Source organism: Pleurodeles waltl, chromosome 8 (genome assembly GCF_031143425.1).
Source record: "Pleurodeles waltl isolate 20211129_DDA chromosome 8, aPleWal1.hap1.20221129, whole genome shotgun sequence".
In the NCBI taxonomy this organism is placed as follows: Eukaryota; Metazoa; Chordata; class Amphibia; order Caudata; family Salamandridae; genus Pleurodeles; species Pleurodeles waltl.
Window position 1 is genome coordinate 831,073,381 of NC_090447.1, and position 25,463 is coordinate 831,098,843.

General features: G+C 44.4%; 1 protein-coding gene and 1 long non-coding RNA gene across 2 annotated transcripts in view; one reads left to right on the forward strand and one right to left on the reverse strand.

Moving 5' to 3' along the window:
- Nucleotides 1-25,463, forward strand: part of COL4A2 (collagen type IV alpha 2 chain) — a 628,472-nt gene that overhangs the window by 44,986 nt on the left and 558,023 nt on the right. The window lies entirely within an intron of this gene.
- The window catches only part of LOC138250338 (uncharacterized), a 582,532-nt gene continuing 572,876 nt past the window's right edge, over nucleotides 15,808-25,463 (reverse strand). The window contains exon 3 of the long non-coding RNA XR_011194932.1: nucleotides 15,808-15,842. This is a non-coding gene — a long non-coding RNA (uncharacterized lncRNA). The remainder of the gene's footprint in view (nucleotides 15,843-25,463) is intronic.

Here is a 25,463-nt window from a genome sequence, read left to right on the forward strand (position 1 = left end):
TGTGTACCCATGATGTGGACACAGGAGTGACATGCCTGTCAAAAACAAAATATTCCGACAGTCTGATCAAGTTAAGGAAAGCATCAAGGTGGAAGTCCACAAGATGCTGGAATTGGGAGTAATTGAGTACTCTGACAGCCCCTGGGCTAGCCCAGTGGTCTTAGTCCCCAAACCTCACACCAAAGAAGGAAAGAGAGAGATGAGGTTTTGTGTGGACTACAGAGGACTTAACGCTGTCACCAAGACAGATGCCCATCCCATTCCTAGAGCTGATGAGCTGATTGATAAATTAGGGGCTGCCAAATTCTTAAGTACCTTTGACTTAACAGCAGGGTAATGGCAAATCAAAATGGCCCCTGGAGCAAAAGAAAAGACAGCATTCTCTACACCTGATGGGCATTATCAGTTCACTGTTATGCCCTTTGGTTTAAAGAATGCCCCTGCCACCTTCCAAAGGTTGGTGAATCAAGTCCTTGCTGGCTTGGAGTCCTTCAGTGCAGCTTATCTTGACGATATTGCTGTCTTTAGCTCCAACTGGCAGGATCACCTGGTCCACCTGAAGAAGGTTTTGAAGGCTCTGCAATCTGCAGGCCTCTCTATCAAGGCATCCAAATGCCAGATAGGGCAGGGAACTGTGGTTTACTTGGGACACCTTGTAGGTGGAGGCCAAGTTCAGCCACTCCAGCCTAAGATCCAGACTATTCTGGACTGGGCAGCTCCAAAAACCCAGACTCAAGTCAGGGCATTCCTTGGCTTGACTGGGTACTATAGGAGGTTTGTGAAGGGATATGGATCCATTGTGACAGCCCTCACAGAACTCACCTCCAAGAAAATGCCCAAGAAAGTAAACTGGACAGTAGAATGCCAACAGGCCTTTGACACCCTGAAACAAGCTATGTGCACAGCACCAGTTCTAAAAGCTCCAGATTACTCCAAGCAGTTCATTGTGCAGACAGATGCCTCTGAACATGGGATAGGGGCAGTTTTGTCCCAAACAAATGATGATGGCCTTGACCAGCCTGTTGCTTTCATTAGCAGGAGGTTACTCCCCAGGGAGCAGCGTTGGAGTGCCATTGAGAGGGAGGCCTTTGCTGTGGTTTGGTCCCTGAAGAAGCTGAGACCATACCTCTTTGGTACTCACTTCCTAGTTCAGACTGACCACAGACCTCTCAGATGGCTGATGCAAATGAAAGGTGAAAATCCAAAACTGTTGAGGTGGTCCATCTCCCTACAGGGAATGGACTTTATAGTGGAACACAGACCTGGGACTGCCCATGCCAATACAGATGGCCTTTCCAGGTTCTTCCACTTAGAAAATGAAGACTCTCTTGGGAAAGGTTAGTCTCATCCTCTTTCGTTTGGGGGGGGGGGTTGTGTAAGGAAATGCCTCCTTGGCATGGTTACCCCCTGACTTTTTGCCTTTGCTGATGCTATGTTTTGAATTGAAAGTGTGCTGAGGCCTGCTAACCAGGCCCCAGCACCAGTGTTCTTTCCCTAACCTGTACTTTTGATTCCACAATTGGCACACCCTGGCATCCAGGTAAGTCCCTTGTAACTGGTACCCCTGGTACCAAGGGCCCTGATGCCAGGGAAGGTCTCTAAGGGCTGCAGCATATCTTATGCCACCCTGGGGACCCCTCACTCAGCCCAGACACACTGCTTACCAGCTTGTGTGTGCTGGTGAGAACAAAACGAGTAAGTCGACATGGCACTCCCCTCAGGGTGCCATGCCAACCTCACACTGCCTATGCAGTATAGATAAGTCACCCATCTAGTAGGCCTTACAGCCCTAAGGCAGGGTGCACTATACCATAGGTGAGGGCACCAGTACAGGAGTACTGTGCCCCTACAGTGTCTAAGCCAAACCTTAGACATTGTAAGTGCAGGGTAGCCATAAGAGTATATGGTCTGGGAGTCTGTCAAACACGGACTCCACAGCACCATAATGGCTACACTGAAAACTGGGAAGTTTGGTATCAAACTTCTCAGCACAATAAATGCACACTGATGCCAGTGTACATTTTATTGTAAAATACACCCCAGAGGGCACCTTAGAGGTGTCCCCTGAAACCTTAACCGACTATCTGTGTAGGCTGACTAGTTCCAGCAGCCTGCCACAACCGAGACATGTTGCTGGCCCCATGGGGAGAGTGCCTTTGTCACTCTGAGGCCAGTAACAAAGCCTGCACTGGGTGGAGATGCTAACACCTCCCCCAGGCAGGATCTGTCACACCTGGCGGTGAGCCTCAAAGGCTCACCCCTTTGTGCCAGCACCGCAGGACACTCCAGCTAGTGGAGTTGCCCGCCCCCTCCGGCCACGGCCCCCACTTTTGGCGGCAAGGCCGGAGGAAATAATGAGAATAACAAGGAGGAGTCACTGGCCAGTCAGGACAGCCCCTAAGGTGTCCTGAGCTGAGGTGACTCTAACTTTTAGAAATCCTCCATCTTGCAGATGGAGGATTCCCCAATAGGATTAGGGATGTGACCCCCTCCCCTTGGGAGGAGGCACAAAGAGGGTGTACCCACCCTCAGGGCTAGTAGCCATTGGCTACTAACCCCCCAGACCTAAACACGCCCTTAAATTTAGTATTTAAGGGCTTCCCTGAACCTAAGAATTTAGATTCCTGAACTACAAGAAGAAGAAGACTGCTGAGCTGAAAAACCCCTGCAGAGGAAGAACAGAAGACACCAACTGCTTTGGCCCCAGTCCTACCGGCCTGTCTCCTGCCTTCCAAAGAACCCTGCTCCAGCGACGCTTTCCAAGGGACCAGCGACCTCTGAATCCTCTGAGGACTGCCCGACTTCAAGAAAGACAAGAAACTCCCGAGGACAGCAGCACTGCTCCAAAAGAACTGCAACTTTGTTTCAAGGAGCAGATTTAAAGACCCCTGCAACTCCCCGCAAGAAGCGTGAGACTTGCAACACTGCACCCGGCGACCCCGACTCGACTGGTGGAGAACCAACACCTCAGGGAGGACCCTCCGGCGACTCCGAGACCGTGAGTAACCAAAGTTGTCCCCCCTGAGCCCCACAGCGACGCCTGCAGAGGGAATCCCGAGGCTCCCCCTGACCGCGACTGCCTGAAACTCCATTTCCCGACGGCTGGAAAAGACCCTGCACCCGCAGCCCCCAGCACCTAAAGGAACGGAACTCCTGTGCAGGAGTGACCCCCAGGAGGCCCTCTCCCTTGCCCAGGTGGTGGCTACCCCGAGGAGCCCCCCCCCTTGCCTGCCTGCGACGCTGAAGAGATCCCTTGATCTCTCATTGAAAACCATTGAAAACCCGACGCGTGTTTGCACACTACACCCGGCCGCCCCCGCGCTGCTGAGGGTGTACTTTTTGTGCTGACTTGTGTCCCCCCCGGTGCCCTACAAAACCCCCCTGGTCTGCCCTCCGAAGACGCGGGTACTTACCTGCTGGCAGACCGGAACCGGGGCACCCCCTTCTCTCCATTGCAGCCTATGCGTTTTGGGCACCTCTTTGACCTCTGCACCTGACCGGCCCTGAGCTGCTGGTGTGGTAACTTTGGGGTTGCTCTGAACCCCCAACGGTGGGCTACCTTGGACCCAAACCTGAGACTTGTAAGTGATTTACTTACCTGACAAAACTAACAAAAACTTACCTCCCCCAGGAACTGTGAAAATTGCAGTGTCCACTTTTAAAACAGCTTATTGTGTTTTATGTAAAAAGTATACATGCTAATGTAATGATTTAAAGTTCCTGAAGTACTTACCTGCAATACCTTTCAAATGAGATATTACATGTAGAAATTGAACCTGTGGTTCTTAAAATAAACTAAGAAAATATATTTTTCTATAACAAAACCTATTGGCTGGATTTGTCTCTGAGTGTGTCTTCCTCATTTATTGCCTGTGCGTCTGTACAACAAATGCTTAACACTACTCCTTTGATAAGCCTACTGCTCGACCACACTACCACAAAATAGAGCATTAGTATTATCTCTTTTTGCCACTATCTTACCTCTAAAGGGAACCCTTGGACTCGGTGCATACTATTCCTTACTTTGAAATAGTGCATACAGAGCCAACTTCCTACAATTCCTGATTGACAATCATGTAGAATGTTGTGCCAACGAGGACATAAATCAAGATTGCCATCTACCCCAGCTGGTACCGGTGTTGTTCCTTACAAGTAGAGCCACTGTAGGTAAAGCTGAGAGTAGTGACCACATTATTGGTATTTATCGGTTTTCGAAACAAGCAGCTTTTCCTTCAAACCATCTTGGATTTGTCACCCGAAATCCTAGACAGTTTTCAAACTCTTCATCTATATTGTAGCCCAGTGAATACATGTGAAAGGATGATGACGTCATACATGGATTTTTGAGCTTCTTCATGCACTGTTCCACAGATGTGCCCTGAGTACAGACCACCACAGACATGTGAGAGCAAATGCAGGCTTCACACCAGTATGCAGAGCATCTGTGCAGCACTTGCCAGCCTACTTGAAATGGAAGCCTTCTGCTGTAATTGAAATCATGCTAAAAATCAAAGCCAACCTGAATGTCTAGACGTGACAACATTTCAGACCATAGAAGTCTGTGCTACTCCAGTTGCTTTTTGTGTTTCTAATTACCCATGAATAGAACGCAAATGTTGCTTCACTACTAAGAATGTGCATTACTGGTCTTAGGGAGATGACAAGGCCTCTAGCGACTAAGTGGTTGACCGTGGGAACTTAAGTTCCAAACCTCAGCACTTGACCAACAATTGTGTATTTTTTCAATGCATCACTATAGTAATATTTTAGAGCAGGAGTACAAGTAACAGAGACTGGTCACTGAACACTAGTGAAGAAAAGAGATGTATTTAATCTCCTAGCACATGTCTCTACCATATTTAAATCGAGTTATTGCCCAAATAAAACTTCGCACCAAGAACAGATCACCACTTTGGGTAATACAGAATCTTGATCTGTGCTTAACCTGCCCCATTAAGGGGAGAGTGCTATCAATACCACAAGTCTATTTAATACTTGCCACAGGCTGTATAACAATGCCTGTCTACAGAATGGCAAACTACCACCAGAAGATAACATCTGTGTGTTGAGTGAACACCGGGGTAACATTACTGGTCTTGCCAAGCACATCCAGTGATAAGGAACTACTACCCAAGGGTAAAACCTGCTCTATTGGATTAACACCAGGGTAATATTGCTACTGTTGACAAGTATATTGTTTGGACTGATACCAAAATCCTGCCCAAAGGTTAAATCTGCTCCTTGGGTTAACTCCGGTGTAATATTACTGCCTTTGGTAAGTGCATTATTACAAGTGATATAAGATACTGCCCAAAGATTAATTCTGCTCTGTTAGGCGAACACTGGGAGGCACATTACGGACAGTGTCCCAGAGGTACAATGGAAATTTGCACCTGTTTTTTGCACCCCAGTGTATTATTCCCGAAGGGGATGCAGATGCTTGTGTGGTCCCTTTTCTAGTACAGATAGGGCCGGCAATATATTAAAAGGGTGTTCCCTCATTTGCATGGAAACATGGCCTCATGCATATTAGGGAAACACCTTCCCTCTCCTCCCACTTTTATTGTAGAGGCGGGTGCAGAGGCAACGAAGCCATTAGGAGATGGACTGATTGTGTGCCACAAAGAGGTGGTGCACAATCAGTGCACCCCCTGAGGGCAGCCCTGTAAATGGAACCCCAAACGTCAGCCTGCAGGCAGGTGCAGGCACTTATTGCACCTGCTTCTAGGGGGATCTCCCTCTGAAGTACAGGTGGGTGCTGTCTGCACTGTGAAAGGTTGCGCAGCTGCTTAAAGCAGCCCCTCTGTCTTTCACTAATGAGGGTGTAATTTGAAGGTGTGCCATGGTGCAAAGGAATAGTGTGCCCACATGTAATATGGCCCCAAGGTAGTATTACTGCTGTTGGTAAGTACCCAGGGTGATAACAAAATACTGCATAAAGGTAAAATCTGTTCCAATGGTCTTACACCAGTGTAACATAACTGATGTGGGTGAGTGCACTACTACCAATGATACCAAAATTCTACACATAGGTGAAATATGGTCCAGTGGGTTAACACCAGGGCAACATTACTGCTGTTGGTGAGTGAATTACTGCCAGCGATAACAAAATACTACCTAATGGTAAAATCTGCTGTGTTCTGGTAACAGCAGGGTAGTATTAATGCTGTGCGTAAGTGCATAACCACCGGAAAAAACAAATGCTACCCAAAGGTAAAATGCGCTCTTTTGGGATAACGCCAGGAGCGGCTCCTCCATAAAGGCTGAGGAGGGTCGACACCCCCCCTCCCCCGCCAGCACCAGCCGCTGCAAATCCTTTCACAAGGAAGGGATAATAAACTGTGTTTATGATCCCTTCCTTGTGAAAGTGGCAGGGCACTGGGGGTAACGAGCAGAGGGGAGTGCACTGTGCACACCCCTCAGAGCGCATGTGTGTTTGGTCGGCCGTCTCAGGCCGGCCAAACACACATGCACACAGGGCTCTCTGCAGCCCAGCAATGCAGTTGCTGGGCTGGAGAGAGCCTGTACAGGCTTCCAGTCTGCCTGGGAGTGCCCAGCCAGGGCGCTCCCAGCCAATCCTGACACTGCTCTGAGCAGCATCAAGATTGGCCGCAGGGCAGGCTGGGAGTCTGTGCCTGCAGCCTGCAATCGTCAGAGGAGAGGAGCAGCACAACAGAGGAGCTAATGTAATGTTTATGCCCACTCGATCCCCTGGTGCCCCCCCCCGTGCCAGCCCGCCCTGCCGGTTTTGCGCAGTGCGAGCAGAGACTGCATAAAGCTACAGTAACAATACTGCTTTTGAGGTGTGCATGACCACAGATGCCAACTGCTTTACCACTGGGAAGCCCAATTACAGAAAGCATATTCAAGCCATAAAATGTGGCTAATTTCACCGAATGTCAGATAACCTCTGGCCACTTGGCGCAGTATAGATCTGGTATTGTTGCCAAACACATGATTGCAGAGGAGTGGTTTGTGCCATAGTTTTTTGGCACCTATATTTCTTAGCAACAACTGTTTATTTCACTACAAGCTGTGCTCTGCAACCAACAGCAGAATTCTTAAGGTAATGGGAGGCCCCAGAAATAATGTGGTGAACGATAATAATACTGCCTTACAGTACTATAGAGAATGCTGCCCAGAATTTACAGGCCTCAGTTAAGAAAGGCCTGTAAATTCCATTGGGCAGAAAGCAGCTGAAATTCCCCTATGAAAACCATGTAAGAAGAGGCTAGGAAACACCAATGTCCTCATGTTTTTCCCACAAACCTTGTAATTCTTTTTATGTCCTCATTCCTGGAGTTACTTCGAACCCACTTATTTCGGAACAGGAAAACATCAGAGATTTTAATGGGCACTCATAATGCGGACCTCAGAGGAGTGGTGCTTTACCATGGGTGGTATTTCTCGAACAATGGGTCCAATAGGACCTGATTTACAAAGGTAAATATAAATCTGTGTTTGTATTCACTTGTAGATCTACTCCTATACCTAGGTGAAAACTCTACTTTCTTGGTCTCACCGAGTGGACATTTACAACTAGGTGTAGACTTACATGTTTCCATGTCTCAAACGAAAGGGTGGGGCCTACTACACAAAAAACAAGTGTATAGTTCCCACTAGTACGTTTTCACTTGTTGGTGGACTTTTCCGCAAAAAAAGATACAATAAGCAGAAGTCTCCGGTTGTACGTTTGTAAACTGCATTTTGTGATGCATGAGTATTTCTACTGTAGTACTACTTTATGTGCTACAAAAAGAAGTTTCTGAATCAGTCCCATGGCATCTAAAGTGTTCTGCTCTAATTGCACTCTTTCAGGGCTACTTCTGCAAACAAGTACCAAATCGAGCCTTTAGGTAGCCCAGCTAACAAGTAATGGTGGCCTTAATGCTTCTTGGCAATGGACATGCTCTTGAAATCCCTAAGTCCTGGCTCAGATAGTGCCCTCTTCCCCTTTCAATAAAGGGACATTAATTCACATACAACCAAAAGGGAGTGTATGGATGCAGCTTGTGCCACAGTTACTTGCTTTATTTATCCTCTGAGCACCATAGATACAAGCACCGTCTTTTGTTTGAGCCTTGAAATCTAAGCAAAATAACATTTTCAAAATCTGAAAACCACCCAAAAGTGTCAGCGATTTACGTTTTAATGTTAAGATTTTTCACTTGGTCTGATAACAGCTTGGTGGTGGTGAGTGGTATTTTGCGCTCAGTTTTAATTGCTCTAAGAGTGATATTAAATTCAGCTTTGCTAATCGAGCACATGTTTCTTCATGGGCCTGCGATCCAATCTAAACATTAGCAGTGTTTTGTTTTCAGGATGGCACGGTTGAGAGAGCCTCCAATGAGGGACTGTGTATTTTTCTTGCACTCCCAATAGAAAGTAATTACATGTTCAGTCTTAAAGTACAACACATAGGAATATTCCACAGGACAAATACTGCACGTGATTAATTTTACGGCACTCTGATGACTAACACTCAATTACAAAGTTAGAAAATGTCTGCACTCCAGAGAACCTGATAATAAACAAGCTGATCACATGGAATATTACCAGTGGATGGTATGCTATATGCTAGTCATCTGCTTAACTTCATCTTGTGCCAAGGAAAACAGCACTAAAGAGGAGTACCGCAATGTCCGCGAGGTAAAGTATAATTTGTGTGATCCTTCTTTTCTATCCCAGCATTGTCTGGATTGTGGTTCAGCAGAAAGGTCCTGCATTATGATAGGCTTCTCAGTCAATATGGTGCTGAACACAAGCCAAGCATCGGCAAAGCCAATAGATCTGGCGTTGGATGGCAGCCCTTTCGGCTTTGCCTATGCTTATCTTGACATGGCTTTTGTAAAGCTTTCATTTTGGAGGAGCTGCCAGGGCCTTACCAAAATAATAAAAAAATACTGAAAAGCGTAAATATTTTTGTCTGAAAAAGCAAACATTTTAGCCTCTAGCATAAATGGAACTACTTTGTGTGTGGATGTGCTCACTGTGAAAGAGTAGAATGCTGTCACTGACAGGGAAGTTAGTCAATGGCTGAAGCAGGCTGATCCACTGTCCCATGCTGTGTGCTGTAGTGGGCTGAAGAAAATTAATGAAAGCAAGTCAGGGGGAAGAAGCGCATGAGGCTGAGAAGAGTGGAAGCGACAGAGGTAATCGGTGAGTGAAAGCAACAGGACACAGGTGAGGGTGGCATCACAGAAGGTGTGGGTAGGGGGGCAACACTGAGGGTGTGGTTAAACACAAATTAAACCAAACAGACTAAAGAGAAACCAACATGGAGCGAGAGAGGGAGAAGACCACCGGCAAGAAAGCAGTGCCTGGAGGAGAAGTACACAAAGGCAAGTACATCATGGAGGGGGCAGGGAGTAGCAAATGGGCAACAAGAGCAACATGGAGTGCAGAAGGGGGATGAGACACACACTAGAGAGACAGCTAGGAAATACATGCACTCTTGTTAAATATTTAAGACACAAGAAAAAAGTAGTTGCCTAAATGTTAGCAGTGGAAGGACACAAGTGAATTGGGATATATGTTCAGGATAGGGACAAACACAAGATGGAGAAGGCAAGTCATTGAACCCAAAGCAAATGGGAGTGGCAGTAAAGCAAACAATGGTAAGCAGTGAGCAGGCTGCCAGCCCCTCTATGTTTCTGGTAAGCTAAAAATATGTCTTCTGAAACCAGAGAACCAGAGAGCTCACTGTCTGGTAGGCTTGGCATAACAAAGGTTACCTTTCACATATTGCCTAGCTCTGTGCATAAACATGGCGCTCGACATGAGGTGAATATCGATCTTGAGCAAGTCCATGAGTAGGGCTGAGCATTGCAATCCACTTAATAACTTAAGAATGGCCTACCAATATGCAAATAATTTACATTGAACATCATGATATGTACATTCACCTCATAAATGTTTAACTAAGGCATCTTTCTCAGGGGTCTTGCACTGTCATGTTGAGCTCTTAAGGTATAAGTAATACTTGTAGCTAAGACCATTCTTGATTGCAGCAGTGTAATTCCTATTTTCATCCCATGTCATTTCAAGGACAAATTTTGGTTCCTGTATTTAATGATGAAGAGTGACCCATTTCCAAACTTGCAGGTTGGATATAATTCTTCAGTTAAGTAATTTCATGATTTTTGTGAAGTGAAAAATGCCAAACATCTAGGCATACAAATCTAGCAGTCAAAGACTTACAAAGATCACTAGATCAAGTGGGACGGATTTTAAGTCGGTTGTAGTGGAATTCTCTGGAGCAAAGCAACTCCAGCCAATTCAATACATATCCCCATAACTGAAATAACACTCTAAAACCACCAATTGATCTTGGGCAGAGAGAGGCCATAGGCTCAGCCCAGTCCACACCTCACCCCATACTTCAGCATGGAGTTGCATCCAACGCTCCCTCTCCAAAGCACCCCTTCACTCTACTCTGACCACCATTAAAGTATTTCCTTCTATCCCGCGTTGATCTACTACTCCTATTTACCAGCTGCTCAGAGAAGGTAGTAAGAGGGAGCAAAAAGTGTCTGCAATTGGGGATAACCAATGCGGAAAAGGACCTACTAATCTTAGGTCCACATTGTTATTCTCCATTCTAAGGACTGAAAGTTGTGATTCCATGTTGTAGAAGGTGTGTTACCGATCAGAATCAGTAGTTCTGGCATCAGGAATTTGCTCCATGCAACTCGTAATCAGCCTCAGTGTTCTTAAAACATCACTTGTCATTTAGTGTCAAGCATAATATTTATGTTGCTCAGGTCTAGTTGGTTGTCCTTGAATATCTTCCCTCCATCCCTTCTACTGTGCCATGGAGGACAGGACTGGTGCAATACTAAGGCATGGTAGGCAGCAGCATTTTGAAGCTGCCATTAATAGCATCAAGAGAATGCCTTATTCCAACAAATGACCAGAAAAGGCGCTTTTGCAAGAAGAAAGAGAACCACAAATAGGCAAAATACATTTTTCCCTGTTGCTCCAGAAATACTTGAATCAGGTGTTTTCAAGACTGAATTGGCTGATTTGTTTATCATTCTGTTCCCAGACTAGAAAACTTAAAGAATGTGGATTCAGCCTCGAACCTTACTTAACTACTGACCTCCACTTTCATTCTCATTGTAGCCAATATTTTGACCCTTGAAAGGTGTGGACTTGCAAAGATAAACAAGAATTTGCAATGCAATAGGTGTCGCATTTGTGAGAGTTAGAGCTATTGGCATTGTAAATGATAATGTCTTTTACATATGTGTTTTGGTTTGGAGTGTAGTGGATGTATGCCAGGTGCCACAGCAATCCCCCCAGGCCTATTGCTGCAGGAGACAGGACAAAACAAGGCTGCCATCTTGGGAGAGTTTTTGCCTCATTCCTACAGACTGGCTGTGAAACCCCAGAGATGCAACCCTTTCTAGCGTGTTTACCTAAACTTTGAATGCATCAAACAAGCCACAAAGAGGCATTTAACCCAGAGAATGAGGGGGTCAAAAGTCAGGAGCAAAGAAAAGGAGGCAGCCCTATATTTCTGGCCGATGCAAATGAATCATAGTGATTTTGTTAAGAATATCACCTGCTTTGCAGCACTATGAAATGACAGAACTTGTATTAACAAGCACTATATAAGAAAAAACAAGTTATTCCCAGATTGCCCCAACACGCACCAGACAAAGAACCCTAGGGGAGAGGATGTGCTGTAACCGGTGCTCTTGTAAAGTGCTGTGATACCTTTGTGTAGAGTTTTCACTATATAAAACTGCAAAAAAATAAAAAATAAAAAAGCCCCCGCAGACATTGAAAAGAAACAGCAAGATGCCCAAAACCAAGGAAGATGAAGAAGCAATATACCACCATAAGCGAAGCAGCAAGGCAAAAGGAAAAATAGTGTGCCACACTAAAGTATATGCCCGATCGTGCAATAATCCATGTAATAAGGTCAGTCTCCAAGGCAGTAACAAAACAGCTTCAAGACTGGACAAACGTAAAGCATTTACCAATGACATCAAGGGGTTTTTGAAAGACAAGCCGGGAACAAATGAAAGTGATGGACGTGAGATGGACGTGGTTAAAGCTCACAGAATAGATTACAACATGTCGAGAAGAGCAGCGCTTGCAAGCTGCTATGCTCAACCTAAAGATGTGAAGTTGTTTTGTTGTTTCTTCCAAAAGTTAACTCAAGCAGTGTCTAGGCCCTTGAAGATCATGGACACATTACATCATACTGATTTCTATCAGCTTCACCATGGTTCATTCACCACAAATGCTTTGCTCCGGTGTTGGAGCAGCACTGAATTCCCTGCCTAACGGCTTTGCCTACTTTCAGTCTCTCTATGAGCCTGTATTTCTCTTTCCTGTTTCTGTTTTGGGGGGAAAACGGTACCGCATCCATGGACAATTAAAGGAGGGTGGAAAGCAGTTCGGATTTTTTTTACTTTTTGCCGTCTCTTTGGCCCGTCTTCCGATGCATTTATAGTGCCATGTTTTTTTCAGTTTAGGGTGTTTCCCCTCCCTCAGCAGTGTGTCCCCACCTCTAGCTCTTTTTCTCCAATTCCCAGCGTTCATCTGCCATTGTATCTCGTTAGGTGGAGTTGTACAAGCAGGGAAGACCGGCAGGGGGAAGACGTTCAAAAATCACCATATTATCTTACACTTTGCACAGGGTTGGCCACATATTTGATTGTCTTTTCATTTTAAGGCTGTGTTTTAATAAGATCAAGAAAAATTATAAATGGAATAAAAGAAGCTTTGAAAATACAAATAGGGCAATATAAACGAAATGTAAAGGAAATATTACAGAAAACAGAGAAAGGGACATAGTACATCGGAAAGAAAAATACTGTATAATGGTGTAATTTATGTGTGGAAGCACCTGCATAAATTACAGCGATTTTAATATGTAGTACAATTATAACAATTACAAAAACAGAAAACAGGCAGATTATAATATCTAATTCACGGTGGTTGAAAACTTCTGATTGAAGAGTCATCAGTATTTACTGAAATGTAACTAGATTTATCTAAACAAATGCAACGGATTACCATAAATATTCTTTTCTAATAGCTAGTAAATGAGGTGAAACAAAAGCACCATTGAGTCTATGATTCTAGCAAACATTAGACCACCATAATTTAAAACTAACTTTTGAAAATTCTTTCCATTTAGCAGTAATCTGTTGGAAGGCCACAAATGGCTTTTCAACAATGATCGATTGTCTTTTTTTTAAACTTTATTCTTAAAGCCACTTTAGGGAGTAGGAGAGCATGTACCTGAAAATGTAGTCTTCTCTGTGGAGTGTAAGTGAACACGTCATCTCGACAGTTCATACTGTTGTGGTAGAGTTTAAAAGTTCATTTGCTGAAACACTGTTAGAATGGAGCACCCTCCCATGACTGAAAACACATGGTTTCCCCCTGCCGTGATAACAGCAAAAGGGGCGTGAACAGCCAGAGAAGGGCACAGTGGGAGGGAGCAGCCTCTACCATTGAATAAAGGTAGATCTGCAGCTATAACAAGTACACTTACCAAGGCAACGTTTATAATGAATAAGATTGCATTTCTGACTGAAAGTGTGACTTGCTACAAGCTGATCTTGATAACACTTTACAGAGGGGCGACCACTGTCTGCTCATCCTTAGGTACCCTTCGCAAGAGCCAAGTGAAAGATTTGAGTTTTATATTTGTTGCAGAGCTAGAATAGAAATGATTTGTTTTATTTCACGAATTTTTAATGGCTCTGGCACTCCTGGCTGTTGAATGGTAGGGGGTGGCAGGACACAGTATTCACACACTCCACTGGATATGCAAGCAAACTTTGCCAGGCGCACCCTATTTAGACTACTGTCTCCCAGATACAGAGCACCGTGCAACATTCTCACCTTGGTATTTGAAGCAGTAAACAGTATTACTTCTACTTATAGCGCTTCGATTTTTCACAACGCACCCCTGCATGCACACTGCACTCAGCAAAACTGATTGCACCCAAATGAAACAGTGATTAATCATTGTTTAGGCCATGCCAAATCATCTGATCAGTGTTGGACTGGCCTGTCAGAGAGTCCGCAACAAGAACAAGGTGATGGATGGAATGCTAGAATTAATCTCATCCAATGGCAATCACTCGGGCTGCATTCCAGTACATTGTTTTTCACCCACCATGCCACTCTAGAGAAAGAACCACCTTATGCAAATCAGTACCGCCCTGCTTCTCATGTGAACAACCTGTCCCAAACTACCAGGGGAGGTGCCTGCCAGAAGGCACCACAAATAAACCCAGACCAGGTTTGCTAGCTTGGAACTTGTCAGTAGGGTGTAGCTTTAATCCTATGGCACAGTGAGCATAGGATCCACATCTGGGTATACCTGTCTCCCCTACAATGTCAACTGCACAGACAACAAGGTGATGGATGGAATGCTGGAATTAATCTCAGCCCTGGCGCAATCAATTGAGCTGCATTCCAATATAAAATCATTTCCCCCCCACCATGTCATTCTAGACAAAGGCCCACCTTATGCACTACAGTAGCAACCCTGCTCCTCATGGCAGTAGTTTGTCCCAAATTGCCAGGGAAGTCCCCCTCCAGAAGGGGCCACAAGTAAATCCAGCCTCGTTTCGAGCTTGTTTGAGCTAGTCACTAGGGTGTAGCTTGAGTCAATGCACAATGAGCACAGGACCCACATCTGGGCATATCCATTGCTTTTTGAGCATCAACTGCAAGGACAATTGATGGCTGGAGTGCTTGAATTAATCCCAGCCACTGGTAATCATTCAGGGCATACTAGACATTTAGCATTTCTTTAGGCAATTTTATTGCACAGTCTCATAGATGCCCTGTCAAGATCAATCTCTAGGGTGCTCCCTCTGGGATAGAGGTTGAGCCCACACAGATGGAATACATTCCAAATGAGGACTCAGTGATGAAGCATGTCACAAATTAGTTTGAAGATGATAGTCCTTTTAAGAGGAACTACATCTTTTGTGAGGGATACAGGCATCTGTGATAATCAGGGACCCTGATAATCATATATTGTCATGGCCACAGGTACTATCACACACTTTGAACTAGTTGAGGCGTGGGCCATCCCTCTATTGATTCCATAGATAATACTTCTGTACACAATATTCTGACATACAACCCTGTCTGAATTTTCTTTTACTTTGAATTCTCTATCAAGGATGATTCGGACATTATAAAAAAGCATCATATTCATCACAAAATGATAGCTAAACAAACATTGTAGTCTTGAAAGAAAGGGAGCAAACAGTTATTCTATACGAATTACACAGGTTTTCAGCCGGTGGAGGACAGAAATATGGATCTGCAACCAGGGGATGCGCAAACCGAAGAAACACAAACGTGTTTTGGGAAGAACTGAAGTGGAATACTGAAATTGAAAATATAACATAACAATTAAATCATGTGTAGAGACCTAGTAAACAGTGAATTATTGAGCAAATATCTCTGTGACTTATGCAAAACAAAAAATCTTGATTTATGATCGCAGACTAATACTAAATGAAAGTATAGAAGAAAGTGGATAAAGGTACAAGAATCAAAAAAATGGGTTGAAATTAAAATGTAGATAAGACAAGCTCAAATTCCGCACTCTCTAACAAATTGGATGATTTTATGGAGGAACTGGCTGACTGGCGACAATGCTGTTTGCCTAAATTTAGAGAAACATATAATCCACTCATCTACTTACATGAAGTTAGGAGGACGATGAAACTCTAGGTCAATGTGTCTCCTCTTAGTAGTGTTGTGATAACGCGTCCAGCCCTTATAAATTACCTGTACTTGGACACGTTGGAGGTCGGTGAATCTTTTAACCGAGTCGGGCTCTCCTCATCCTAAAATAGTCGAGTCACTCAGATCAATAATCAATAACTATTGTAATCGGTAATCAATACTCAATTAATAGATCAATATAGCACATCAGAAATCAATAACAGTTGGTATTTCGGCGCACCATGACCTTTCAGTCATGAATAACCACACCAGTTTATTAAAAGTTAGTGAATTTATTTCCCTATATTAACAAAGCTAACACGATATATATATGTCTCAAAACCAAATGATATATGTAGATGAACATTACTAGCTGTCCATAACGGCGGAAGAAACGCAATCTACGCAAAATCTGGATGATGATACACTCAGTTATCGCAATGCAAATCACTAATATGACTAACTGTATTTGACTAATTTCATACATTGGTCAGCATAACAAGATTTCAATTTAGCATGGTACATTGAATGAATACCTCGACTAACCTCTAATTAGCATTGGCATGTGGGGCTTCATGCAAAACGAATTTAGTCAACACAAATTTGGAAAACTCCTAACTAGGACCCTATCAAAATAGCAGTTGGTACCTAAAAGGAAAAACACAATGCATAATACATTTATCCTTTCATATTTACCAAATACAATCAGCATTCAAGAAAAGTCTTCGTCCTTCAGGTACCGGATTGATCAGCATGGGGCAAGTTTCAAAGGGGCAAAGTTAAGGACAAGCTTCCTTGCAGCGGCAAGGAGAATGGGGCAAAGTTACTGCATGGGCAAGACGGGGCAAATCAAAGTTGAAGTCTCTAGGGTGAGAATTCTTAAAGTCTCTTTCTCTCAGATAGAGAAAAGGGCATCAGGGTGTCGTCCAAAATGGAGTCTGGCATCTGGCTTCAAACTGGCATCGAGGAAAAATGGCTGACTTCTCTTTGTCCAGTGGGTTTAAGTAAGAAACATTCCAAATTCTGCAGGGTCTTCCATTGGAGGGTTCATAGGTTGGCTTCAAATTGTCCAATGAAAATTGTCTTTTACTAGCGCTCATTTATGCATACACTGTCCTTGGAGCCTTGGAACACAAGTTGTAACATGGGTTGCCAATTATTTTACTATCTGTACCTTCATTGTCCGCACCTGCAGACTGACCTTGTATCAAAGAGGATGAAACCGGCCTAGTACGAAACCTTGGAGATAAGTGTATCAGTCAGCTCTACTGGAAAAATACAACTTCAAGCAAGAATATATGTTTCATTAGTTCAAGGAAAAAAACCACGCAGTTAGAATTTGAGACCAGGCAACTAGGCCAAAGCCTGTACTAAATTTAAGCTAAGCAAAACGGTTTTCAAACAAGAAATCATGGCATACATTTGCAATTATGACGGATTACTACATTTTCAATACTTCATGATTAATAAAGCTCGCTTACAATGATGGCGAACTACCCCGAGGGCACAATTTCCCTCGTACATTATTTTCTTTACTAAAATCACACTACATTATACGTTTTGATTATACGATATGTATGAATATATGTCGGACCTTCTTTTTCTGCGTCATCAGTTGTAATGTGTTAAAATGTACATTAAGCATAGAATTACAGGTCATTGTAGTTGGTTTAAGTAAGGGAAGTGGATGGCAGAGAAATCTAATGTAATGTTCTGTCTGGTTGGTATTTACAAGATGGGTATCTGAGTGAAGATACAGGCTTGAGCTAGTGGGATCTCAAAAAGCTTTTCAGCCTCAGAACGCAATATTTCTCACCTGAGTTAATTGGTGGCAAATATTTTCACTAGACCAAAATGTCTGATTGTAGATTGATTTCAAAAATTAATTTTGATTCAGGTTATTTCTACCAGACAATAGATGCTGCTGGCGAACGTGGTTGAACTCAGTGGAAGGTGGTATGTGGTTTTCCTTCCCCATGTCTCCTCAGGAAAGATAGCCTCTATGCATCCCAAGCAACACCCTTCACACGTCCATAAATCTTTCAGAAACCTACATCTACCATCTGTTCCTTGCCATAAAACTAGTCTATTTGATGCTTAATCTTGTACCCTTCCACTGATGGCCTCAAAATATCGAATTGCTATTTGAGACCAGTTTCAAATAGAAGACCTTATTTAATGGGGCAACACCACGTGCAAATGAGGCACGCCAGCGCATCAGTGCGCAGATGGTGTGTGCTACAGGTGTTCCCATCTGGCGGAGTATGTTGACTGACGGGACACAGCACCCAACATCACAGAATGAGCAGTGTTTACTACCTGGGACTAGCTCCACCTTTCACCAGAAAGAATACAGCACCAACATGTGAAGTGAAGGTTTATTTAGTCCCTGTCCACCACAAGAACATTATAGGTAGGCTGTGGAGCATCTAAGCCGGAAGTCCTTGGGTATTGATCTAGGATAGTCACTGGATAATTGTACAGAAAACTAAGGTCATCGATGAGTGGCCTTCACCTTGGTGACAGATGACTCCATCAAACGATGGAGAGTGGAAAGAAACAGTTGTAAGAAGAGTCTTACCCAATATTTTTATCACTGCATTTATGATGATACAGGACATAAGTGATACTCTGTAATGAAAACATCATGCAAGTGAGGGACCTTTAATTTAGTGTATCCAGTGTCCTAAACAGTTTCAAACAGTGGGGTGAGGAAGCACTGGGAAACAGAAGAGGGGGATTGCTAAGCAGGAACAAATGAAAATGTTGCCTGGATGCATACATTATTGGAGACCCCTCACCTAGAGTATTATGTGTGGTTATGGAAACTTGATCTTCAAATGATTGTGAAATTTCCCCTCAGGAATGTTCTGTGACAGATGCTGTGACAAACTTGAATGTGGCCCAGGAAAGTGGTGGGAGGTGAGAAATATACCAGAGGTATTTGATGCCGCAAGCATGTAAACACAGAGGGGCTATTGTTTAAGGGGAAAGGGTTACAGCCTAAAAACGACTGGTGCACTCCATAACATTATCAGAATTCAAATATTTCTTGGACAGGCATACAAAATAAAACGGGTTTGGGAGACAGACACTGCTAGAGGCAAATTATGTTCTAATGTATCTATTGATTTATTTACCTACTGATTTATGTATTTATGATTTCCATAGTGCTAATTAGGTTGACTTTTGACTTTAGTGGTCTTTGTTGTACACAACAAAATTATGTAATTACATAGGATGCTTTCAGGTGGCCTCCAGATTGGAAAGGATAGGGCCCTAACACAGCCGTCAGTTCTGCTTCTCAACAATCCATAGGTAGGCAATGGTATAGGTACGCAATTGTGTAGAGGAGGTTAGTCAGTACTGAGTGGAGGAGAACATGCTGTTGATCAGAGAATCAACAGGGTGTAAATCACAAGCATCTGGAATCCAGCTGTCCCACTTTATGCAAGAACTGCATTTTGTTGTCTCCTATCTCAAGTGGGGACTTGTTGGAAAATGTTGTTTTTTAGAAGTTTGCGTAAGAGCAGACAGGCTGGCTGCTGTCTAGAGCCAGAATACTCGGACCCTCAGCCCCATGGAATCTGCCCTTTGTTCTTGTAGTTGTAATTATGCAGCACACAAACAGGTATAAAGTGAAAACACAACACAAGAAAAATACTAAACCAAGTTTGAACAATAGAGTAAATGGATTGCCAGTTGTCGCTGGTAGTCGCTGTCAACAGAAACAGCAGCTCCCACTGGAACATTGTGTTGGCATTCATTGAGGGCAGCAGCCTGTTTGCAGTCGGAAGGAGCCCAAACTTCAGGGTTTTCACCTCTTCTTCAGGATTAGTACATTCAGATGCCAGGCAAGGGTCCAGGACATATGGAGGCACCTAATAGGGATTAAAGGCTCTCTCCAGCAGAGGCCAGCAGGGCTTAGGCATGTCCAGTTTCAGGTCCAGGCAGGCACAGTTGCAGCAGGTCATCTGGGCACTTGAAGAGAGGCCCCTGAAGTGTACTGTGTCCCTGTAACTCACAAAAGAGGTCAGCCAACTGACCCTTGGGGTCACTCTGGGTAGCCTGGGATGATGTTAAGCAGGTCAAGTATTCCTTTGCAGACAATAAGTCAGTCCTTCAAGTGCCAGGGCAGACCTCTGGCAGCAGGTCCAGGTGTGTTCTGATGAGTGACTCTGGAGGTCCATTATTTATACCTGGTGCTAGCCTTTGCGTGTAGGGACTCCCTATCCTACCTCCATAACTGGTTCTGCAAAGTTCATCCCCTTCAAATGACAACACTCTAAACAATCTGGAGGTGACAAAAGGCAGGGCAGGCTTGGTGTCAGGTTCCTTTGTGTGGGTAGAAGGCAAAGCCCTTTGAAGTGTAAGTTGGGCTCAGTACAGCCCCTACCTGGTAATCCTAAACACACTTGGCAATACACAAAACCCAACAGCAGAGACATTCGCAGTGATGTGACCCAGAGCACTATCAGAGGGCATAAATGACTTGGACAAGAAAATGCCAACTTTTTAAAAGTGGCATCAAAAGAATTGTGACTGAAAATCCAACTTTACCATTAAAGAGGATTTTAAATTAAACTTAATTTGAGTGTAAACAGAATGAGCCCAATTCACAAAGGTAAACTTAGACCCTTGGTCTAAACTTAAACCAAACGTACATGTTTACGACTTTGGGAATTCACAAAAGGCATTTACTAGCAGTATCTTTAGGTCCGCACTTAGGCTGGATATCTGCCCTGAATGTGGACCGAAAGATACCATTCGTAAATCCACAAGCTTTGATTAACAGTGGTAGAGTGCACAGAGTCCTAAAGCCAAGAGACAAAAATCCAGCAAAACAGACGGGGTGAAGGCAAAAAGGTTGGAAAATACCACAAGGACATCAGGTCTAACAGTTATCTTCAATAATTTTTACACAGCTTTGAAAACGGCTTCAGTTTTTGCCATGTACAAGAAACCTAATGCAAGTTGTTGGAAATTGCCCTTTCTGCAGAGTCATCCCCAGACTTTACCTTCCTCCTCCTCTTTATGTTGGCTTTATGACTCTGCACACTTTACCACTGCATGTGTGCTGTATATAAAATATGGTAACATTGGCTTCTCTATGATTGGCATGTTTGATTTAATAGTAAGTCCCTAGTAAAGTGCAGTATATGTGCTCAGGGTTTGTAAGTCAAATGTTACTAGTGGGCCTGCAGCACTAGTTGTGCCACCCAATACGGTAGCCTTGCAAACATGCTTTTGTCCTGCCGTTGCAGAGCCTGTGTGTTCAGTGCAAACTGCTATTTCGACCTGGCAAGTGTACTCACTTGCCAAGCCCAAACCTTCCTTTTTATTACTTCTAAGACACCTCTAAGGTAGGCCGTGGTTAGCCCCAAGGGCAGGGAGCAGTGTATTAAAAAAGTTGGACACATGTACTTTCAAGTTCAACATGTCCAGGTGGAGAAAAACTCTTAAATTCGTTTTTCACTATTGCAAGGACTATCTCTCCCATAGGCTAGTGTGGAGATTGCCTTAAAACATCTTTTAAGTGTAATTTCCATTTGGAAAAAGATGCAAGATTCAAGTTTGGTGTCTCTTGACTCTCATCTTGTGGTAATGGTGTTTTTTTTAATTTGCAGGTCTGTAAATGCCACTTTTAGATAGCTGGCATTGTCTTACTTTAACCATCCTGAGCCAAAGCCTGCCTCCAGTCCACATCTTGTCTGTGTAAAATGAGGTGACAGCTACCTTTGTGCATTCCATCCAGACAGGCATAAAACACAGGACACTCCACTACCCCTACCTTCCATCTGCATACCTGCATTACCGGGCAGGAAGGGTGAAGGGGCTCTCACTCACACTTCAAAGGGTAGTAACTTGAAAGGCACATTTCGGTATAAGTACTGGGCCTCTGACCAGGGGCGGTTTCTGCTCTTGGGCATAAGAGCTTTTCCCCACTGCTTGTGAGCCCACAGAGGTGTATAATGCAATTAGTCCCTAACTCCCGACGCTCCAAAGGAACGTGCCTGGTCGACCTTGCTGCTGAGTTTGTGGATTATAGTATGTTGGGAGTAGGGGCAACTGCAGGGCATCGCATATATTGTTGCTTTGTAATGGCAATTGGCTGAAGTCCAGTGTGAATGTCTGGTTGGAATGTTTCTGGCTGTGTCTAACCCAGCATGTGCACTTTGGGCCTATCAAATCCCTGCTCTATTAGGGACTCAAGGGAAATACAGCATAGCCTTCTCAGCGCCCATCAGAGCTCTGGGCTCACCTGTCCAAACCAGTCCTTGAGTTGCTCTCATGCAGTGTGAAGTATAAAATGCATGAGAGCAAAGTTCAGATTTGTTGTGGTCAGTTTGTCCTGTCCCCATGGGATGACCTGAAGGCAGGGCAGGAGCAGGAAGATTAAAGAACATAACCAATCACTGTGTGGCATTATTTTGAACCCACACCGTGATTGGTAATGTTTCTTTAAGGGTAGTGCAATGGTTATTATCCCTTTATGCACAGTGCCAGTGATGGCACTGTGCGTGAGGGGAGTGGGTGAATGCAGTGACATCCTCCAGCATGCTGCACAAGCCATATGAAGACAGGCCTGAGTGGTAGTCTCCTGTCTGGGCCAGTTCTTTTGCCATCGTCACATCTGTGACTGTGAGTGGGCAACGCGACACACTCCATTATCCTGGTAAGAGTATTCAACACTTTACGATTAGGCTTTGTCCACTGCTCACTCTCTCTTCCTGCCCGCCCCCTCAGCCTTCCAGATGGATGCACTACACATTCACCATGGGTGATTAGGGCCATTTGAAAGATATCTATGCTGCAGTGTTTTCTAGTAGGGTGTACATACAAAACAACAGGTACAGTTTGCTTGCAAAAATGAGAAAAATATAATTCTCCGGATTTCTTTTTTTAACAGTTTTTGCAGCATAAAAGTGTCCCGAGGGCATTGGAGTACTTTACATCCTCACAATCAGTTCCATTACACCCAGTCAGCTTTATTCTTTAGACATAGGGAAAAAAGTGATGTGCCCAGAAGATGTTGAGTCAACGAGAGACTGGAATCGTGCTCCCCCAGTTCCAAAGCAGTCATCCCAGGTTGTAAGGCCACATCCTCTCCTCAGATATGTCTATAGAAAAGGCTAAACACAATAGATCTCAGGGTGCCCAGGTACAGAAGAGTAATTAAACTGCTTTTTAATTTTGATCCCAAGTGTAAAAACCCAATCCAGATATAATCTTTATGCATCAGTGCTTATGAGAACATGTTGGGGTGGCCTAGCATTAGAATTCAGTAAGCTTCCTTACTTTACTTCGGAGTGCATGTTGGTCATTTTACAATGCTCATGACAGCGACTAGAAATAATTAACTTCTACTGAAGGAACTTCGCAGGGCACTTCCATGCTCCAAGTTGATAAATTTCAAATTGTGGGGAGCTGCTGCTGGTGCACAAAATTGGATTTATTAATAATACCATCTGATATTCCCTCCAAGAGATAATTTGGTGTGCGTTATTTAAAGGGGCAGTGTTATTATGTATGACCCATTGTCCTTAAGCATCATTTTCAGTCAAACACCCAGGCTCCAAAACAAATGCAGATGCAACAATAAAATGCCTGCTCTTCTTGGATAGCTGAACACACACCCTCACTCCATCCTAAAAAGAGAAACAAGATTATACATTTTTGCATTTGCCTGATTCAGGGTTATCCATAAATAGAGTCCTTTTTTATCTGATCTCCACTGACAGCAGAGGGCTGGGGACTGGAGAGAACACCAAACGGGTTTTTAATGAGAGATGGTCAAGTGGAGACCTAAGAGTGCACAAAAAGGGGCCTAGTGTGGGTGATGGTTGAGTGCAGACCAGAGAGGACGTACCAGAGAGGCCTCCCAAAGGTGATGAAGTGGAGTCTGCGGAGGCCACACACCAGACGGTATTACATGAGGTTGAATGATCAACGCTGACTCGAAATGACATGCCATAGAGTATTTTAGGGTGTTGTCACAGATCAGGAAGGGTGCTCTAAAGGGACATTCTGTGGGTCACAGTCTAGTGAGTATCTGATGGGGCAACCAAGATGGGGATTTTAGGGATGGTAGTCCAGTGTGGACAAGAGCGGAGAGACAAATGCAATTCTAGCTTGGAAGAACACTGTTTCCTCCAATTTTGTTTTTCAAACACTTTGTGAGGGAGAACCCCTCAAACCTCCCTAATGTTCATCGACCTCACTCACTACACTCACGCACTAAGTCAAACTTACTCCTAACATTTATGCCCCATCACTCTGAAAAGTCACCAGCCACCACTGCTCTTGACACCATATACTCGAAACATTTCTGGACTGAGGACATTCTACCAGGAAGAAGGACTTCAGTATTGTCAGGCGGGACCTTGATGGTTGCTCTGCTGTGTTGGCCTGCTGCCTGCTACTTATTGTCTGGAAGTGAAAGGACTGGATCTAACTCTCTACATCTTGCAATCTAAAGTTTCTCCAGGGCATGACTGAGCTTGCCTCTGGTATCTGAAGTCTCAGGGACATTAAAGACTTCACCTGCATCTTGCTGCAGGCACCTCGACTCCTCTGCTCAAAGTCCTGCCCTGCCAAGTGGTGCCAAATCCAGTCCAGAGCACTTTAAGGTGAGTGTGGTGCTGCAACACAAGAACTGATGCAATAACACTGTTGTGTCACTTGGAAGCAACACATCCCGCTGTGGAAACGCCTGGTGGAGAAGTGTGGCTCAATGGTTAGAGCGGCAGACCCTGAAGCAGAGATCTGGCTCAAGACCAGGGTTCAAGTCCCGCTTCGGCAGGTCTTGGGCTCAATTCCCCTTGACCAGATAATTCTCGCCTCGGTGCCTAATCTAATTTATGGGTCCCACTCTGCAACTCTGGGCAATAGCTTGCTTAATCTCCACAACGGCCCCAACAGCGCTTGGATGCCTGGCTTCACCCTGGGGGTGCTCAGGAGTGGGCGCCTCACAGGGAAAAGCCAGGAGGGGTTCCATAGCGGTATGAGTACAGCGCCTTGAGACCCTAACGGGTGAGTAGTGCGCTATACAAGTGCTAATTTACAATTTTTTGCCGCTGCCTGCACCAAAGCCGTGGGCATCGTTCGCCAACTGCATGATGCAATGACCCCAACTTACAACGCAGCCCCTGCTTGGCCGACACAGCACCGATTCTTCTGAACCAGTACTCATCGCTTCTGGACATCGACACATCAACAACATAGCCCAATCAGGAAATGACGCATCGCTTACCAGTACGACCTATTCCCTCCCCCTGGATCAACGGATCGTTATCAAGCAACAACTCAACAAAGGTACTGTCAGCGGGTCTGTGTGACTCCTCTACCCGGCCCGCACTCCATCGCGGTCAGGCTGCACTTTGGGATTTGCTCCAGTCTTGCATGACCAGATAGTTCCGGATGGAGCTATTGTCTTCTAAGCACAGCACTGCATTTTGATTTAATCTTTAAAAATTCATAACTGCCTTGTGTATGTTGGATTTTTGTTGTTATGGTCTTGTTTGACTCAGATAAATATTAGCTATTTTTCTAAACTGGTGTGGAGGCCTCTTGTGGCGTTTTCACTGTGTTACTGTATGTGTACACAAATACTTTACACATTGCCTCTAGTTTAGCCTGACTCCTCTGTGCCAAGCTACTTGAGGGTGTGCACAGGAAAACTTTGAGGGTGTGTCTTGCTTGCCCTGACTAGGATTGTGGTCCCTACTTGAACAGAGTGCAAA